Below are 6,116 nucleotides of genomic sequence, written 5' to 3'. Positions count from 1 at the left end.
ATAAAATTATCTTTTTAATAAATTTTAAATTTATTTTTAAGATTTTATTAAAAAGATAAGTCTTAATAGGTGATCAATCGTACATAGCCAAAAAAGATTGGTGGTGACTATTTATTTTTAAATTCATCTAAGCATTCCCAAAATCATTACGACAGCTTGGCAACTTCAATAGAGATGCATTTTTTTTAGAGTCAGGACAAAATTAATTGCATGTTATTCTCAATTTTGATGTAAATAGTCTTAATCGATGTTTAACTCTAATTTCCTTGATATTGATTTTGTTTCCTTTTAAATAAAAAAATCAAATAATAAAAAAATAATAAATCAATTAAAAGAATCATTAGCATTGCATTTTAATTGTACTATTTTTTTTTTTTTATTTCTCTGTATATATTATCCTTAGCAAATTAGGGGGCATTTGCACACACAACAGCATATTGCAGTGCATGCATAAGCTCTATACCCAGGCTCTACCCTTATAGAAGGAAGTAAAGTACCTATACTCTCGTGAGGTGATAACCTTCGTAATGGCAAGTAAAATACTTTCATTTAAATTGAAACTTTTCAGTTTTTGGCCTGTCATGGGTGAAGATTATGGTGCCTTACTAGTTTATAATGGACGATAATGTAAGAAATAATTTAGAAACCTTTAGTTGTATAAATTTTAACCTAGCATACAGTGACCCTTAAAAGCCTAGTCGAGGGTAGAGCTATGTTAAACTTTTTTATAGAAAATACTCGAATTATTACGTGTGAAGAAACATATTTATTTTTTACAATAATAAAATGGTTATATATTACTACCAAAATTTAAACAAAAATTTCACAAAAAAAAAACCTTTTATTTTTTTGTTTAATTTAAATTAGTGTATGTATGTCTAAATTTTTATATCTTTCATGGGTTTTTTTTTTAAAAGTTTTGCACTTAAAAAAAGTTGTAAAAAATGTTTTTTTCTTTTCTTTCCTAAAAAAAACAAAAGGATAAGTTTTCTTTTTCTAAAAAAGAATTTTTTTAAGATCTTTTCTCTAAATTAAAAAAAATAGTATTATAGTCCAAAAAATGGGTAGAATTATTTTTATCATTTGTTTGTCTAAAATAAAAAAATAAAAAAAAAGTTTCAAAAAAATTCTTGACATAGAGGGGTGGTTCATTGAAAGAAATTAAGAGAATTCTAAATTACTAAGATTTTGTTTTTGGATCATATATATACGAAAACTCATTATTTCTAGATACTATATTTAGGATCATGCATATATGAAAATTTATCTTGCTTCACCTTTCACTTTCATGCATAAATTTATTGTTGCATCCATGCATATCATGCGTCAATTGTACATTTTTAAATAGCATTTTTTAAAAAGTTTACACATTAAAAGGATCTTGTAAAAAAAAGAGTTTTAAGTTCTCCCTTTTTTTTAGGTCATGAAAAATTAAAAAAAAAAAAACTATTTTTTTTGTCATGGCATAAGTAAATAAATGAAACAAAAGCCTAATTTTGAAATCGTGGTAATAAAAGGTCCGAGATAGCTCAACTATCCAAGGTTTCAAATTAGCTTATCCACTATTTGTGCAATATTTGAGCTAAGATTATGCAAGAAGAATGGGCCACTAGAATGGATGAGATAGAGAAGTACAAGATGAAATAAAATAACTGCCTAACAAGATGAGGAAAATAATGAGGAAAATTGGCAAAGGGAAGAAGCTACCTAAAAGGGACACCTACAATAAAATGATAATGACAACCTCTTATATCTACTAGGTTGCACCTCATATCAAGCCCAAACTTTCTGAATAGTGCAATCATAGTCCAAACCCTTCAATGGTGGATTCCAATTACAGGATCTTAGAGAACCAGAAAAGCTCAAAACAAATATTTCAAAAGAAAAAGAGGAGCCTCAGTCTCAGTATAAGATGAATTTGATAGAAGAAACGTTATGGGTTATTAAGGGGATGGATATTTATGGATCAATGAATACAGTTGAATTATGATTGGAGCTAGACATGATAATTCCTTCAAAGTTCATAGTTCTTGAATTTAAAAAGTATGATGGGATTGAATGCTTTGTGACCTATGTCATTATGTACTACCAAAAGATGGCTGCTCATGCCTATAATGATAAATTATTGGTCCATGTCTTCCAAGATAGCCTCACGGGATCTGTCATAAAATGGTATGTTCAATTAGATAGAAGTCACATTAGCTCATGAAAAAAGTTAGTTAAGGCATTTATCACACAATACAAGCATATTATAGATTGGGTCCAGATCATCTGTCATTACAAAATATGAAGAAAAAAGCTACTAAAAACTTGAAAAAGTATGCTCAAAAGTGAAAAGATGCAGCCACCCAAGTTTAGATGATGCTCACAGAGAAAGAGATCACATTCTTGTTTGTTAACACTTTTCAAGCACTTTATTATGTCAACATGATTGAGAATGCCAAGAAAAGATTTACAGATATAGTAATTTCTAGAAAAATAATAGAGAATGCGATCAAGAATGAAAAGCTCAATAAAAGATAAGCAAAGAAAGATAGGGTATCTTAGAAAGAAAAAGATGTACAAACTGTAACCCATGAAGGGCAACAAGATAGAAGTTTTGCTCTACATTATCCTCATCCAGTCTACCACCCATACTATCATGCCATAAATAATGCCTTGTCAAATCCCTACCCATGTCAGTCAAAGTTTCAAGCAAACTTTCATCCTCAAAAAATTGCTCATGATCCAACCCTTCTATATGGATCTATTACCTAACCAAGAATAAGCCAAGAAAGACCCAAAATTAGTTAAGAGAAACTCCTTATCCCGATTTTTAATCTTTTGCCTTTACTAGTAGAAAATCGATACGTCACTCTTGTGCCTTTGAAAATAAACCCAAAGTCATCAACAAAAAGATATGATCCAAATAGCAAATGCGATTTTCACATGGGGGTAATTGACCATTCAATTAAAAAATACAGATAGTTGAAAGAAAAGATTGAAAATCTTATCAATGGTGGCATTTTGACTCTAGAGCTTATAGAACAATAGAGACTTACTTTGTCTCAAGTCCAATTACAAAATTTGAGGAGTTAAGATATGAAAAGGAATTTTAGGTCATAGATGATTAAAAAAGAGTAAATTTTAAGCTTTTGAAATTTTATTTGGTACACATGCATGGCATGCACATGATATTGCTAGGTTGTATCTGTTCGTGGAATCAATATTGTTGGATTTTTTAATAAGTATTTCATAGTTTTTATTTTTGTTTTTATTTATTTTTTTCAAGCAACTATTTGAAAATAAAACCCACATAGTATACTTTTCAAATCAAGAAAAAAGGATAAGTGAAAAATTAAAAAAATGATTTTCAAATCATGATAGGTTTCGAAAAACTATTGATCATTATTTGGAATAAACTTGCCCTAGAAAATACCTTTTACCAGTACTATCATGTTTTAAAAGGGCATAAGTTCCAATCCCATCTTCACTTGATCATACCATGACATATAAAAGGGGATAATTTTTCTTAGGCGGTGATCAATAAAACAATTACTTCGAAAAAGGGTTTTTAGATTTCTTGAAAATTTGGCAAACATGAATTTTTTTTTCTTTTAGATTTGATGTTGGTAATTTGATATTTGTCAAGATTATGCTTACTTTTTAACAATAAAACCACTCACTGGAATCTCATCAATTGGCCATAAACACATAATGTTTCAATTCCTTTCCTAAGTTATTAGTGTTCAATGTCTTAGGGCACATTAACCGAAAGAACAAGACCATTCATTACCTTGAGGACAACATGGCTTACACCATAACTATTTCTTTCGTTGTGGGATGATATGAACAATCTAAATACCTTTTCAACATGATTCTCATCATATAAACCTTTTTCGTATGGCATATTGAACTAGAGTACCTTTTGATGAATTATGTATAAATTATGTAAGCATAAAGAAAATGATAAAAAGAAAAAAAAAAAGAAAGAAGAACAAATATGATTGTTACATCATGCACTCAAGATGCTCAAATAAATTTAAACAAAAACTTTAAATGTCTAAAAAGAAAGCATAAATCTTTGAAAGAAACCGAGAAAAACCAAAGAACTCAAAAATCAAGGAAACTAAAAAAATTCTTAAAAAAAAGAAAATTAAAAAAAAAACTTCTTTTAAAAGGAATTACTTTTTAGTTTAAGTTATTGTGCTTGAAATGACAAATGGCAATTTTTCATTATCGTTTCACAAATAAGAAAATTAATCCTATGCTATCCTTTTGAGCCTAATGAATTGATTGTAAATGAACTTTAACCGAGAACCATCTTCCATATTAAAAGGTAAAAGAAGGGTGCATTCAAAAGTTAAGTATGCTGAATTCCATGAAAAAACTCTCCATTTGGAGAGAAAAGGTTCCATAAGAAGTTTCCTAAAAGTTTGAAATCTATTTAAAGAAAAAAGAAAAAGGGAAACAAAGGTGAAAGAGGAAAAGAAAAATAAAAAAGGAAAAAAATGTTGAAGTGGCAAAAATAGGAAAATGAAAAGATAAGCATCCTGAAGTAATTATTTGTTTGATAATATTTAAACACTTATTTTGGGCCTATATATTATTTTCATTGAAAATCCCAAACTTTGACCTACATTACGTGCTTTAAAAAGTCCATTTTGATTAAGTATAAATGCTTAAACTGAAGAGCTTTTCCTTGTGGGATTACTATACAACTTGTAAGTCTTTTGCTTTTTTTCACAGTCCAACCATTTGAACTATCAACCCATCTTGGATAAAATTTGGACTATAAAGTGCATGATGAAACAATCAAAAAAAGAGAGAAAAATGATGTAGCTCTAGGTTGAAAATTCTAAAAAAAAAAAGTGTAGAGCAAATTTGAAGACTTTGAAGCCAATCTTTGTGTCTAGCGAAATAAAAAAAAAAGTGGTATAAAGTAAATCGTGCTTTTGAAAGGTTTAAGAATGTGGATGCTTTGAAAGTTTGAAAACCATTAAAGAGATGAGTTTTGAAAATTTGAGCATTATTCTTCTATTCTGAAATAACCCTTCAAAATCTTAACCCTTCGCAACTAGTCTTAACATTAATTAAAATGCCATATTTGGATACTAAAGAAAATGTCACACATGTTTGGTTTTCAAAGAATTCATGCTTTTTAGAAAATTCATGTTTAATTTGTGAGTCTAGATGAAAGATTGTTTATTTTTTATCAAGTTATAAGGCATTCCTTAATGAACCAAATCCTTGATATGATAGATTATTCAATTTATTTGGAAAAGATCACTCTTTCGTTCATAATAGTGAACACCAATTCTCGAGAGATTTGAAAGTCATGTTTTGGTTTTCTTTGATCATGATATTTAGTTATGTGGGGTAATTTTGCTTGTCAATTTTGAACTATTTGTTAGGCATTTTTGTAAAGAGTAGAGAAATCAATTTTGGTGTAAAAGAAAATTACATTTGGCAAGAATCTTGTAAATGCAATGTGAGTTTTGATTTACAAAATAAAATATTGTTTCATTGAAAAACCAATCTTTTGAAATAATTTTTATTTTTAAAAAAAAAAAAAGAAGGAAAAATCAACTTTAGGGTGAATAAATGCATATGATATTTAGGCAAGAAAACATGAAATGAGACACATTTGTTTCTGGTATATGTTTTTGATTAATTAAATAACAAGAACATAGGAATTTTTTGAATTTTTGATACAAATAAATTGGCATTGATCACATGAATGTGGCATGGTTAGGTTTGAAAATGTGAAGTGAAAATGAAGGAATGGAAAGAAAGATACGATGGAAGGGAAAGGAAAATCTTATAGAAATAAGTTAGAGGATGATTTGATGTGGGAAAAGGAATGATTGAATGATTTGGAGTTGAAAAGAATTCTATAAAGAAGTTTTTTTTTAAGCATTTGCATTTTACATCATGAAAAAAAAACATTTTTAGGATATATGTGTTTGCATTATTAGACAAGCATTTGCATAATCTTTTGTTCATGCATTTGCATCATTTAGTGAGCATTTGCGTAAAATTTATTTACATCTTTTGTAGAGTGTATTTGCATTCATATCTTGGTAAGGTCATGTGTATTCTCTTCATTGAAGTAAACATTTTGTAGATTTGAATTT

Source organism: Durio zibethinus, chromosome 24 (assembly GCF_047325235.1).
Source record: "Durio zibethinus cultivar Kanyao isolate XHJ-2024 chromosome 24, ASM4732523v1, whole genome shotgun sequence".
In the NCBI taxonomy this organism is placed as follows: domain Eukaryota; kingdom Viridiplantae; phylum Streptophyta; class Magnoliopsida; order Malvales; family Malvaceae; genus Durio; species Durio zibethinus.
The sequence above is the reverse complement of the archived record's forward strand: the minus strand, read 5'-3'. Positions refer to the sequence as shown.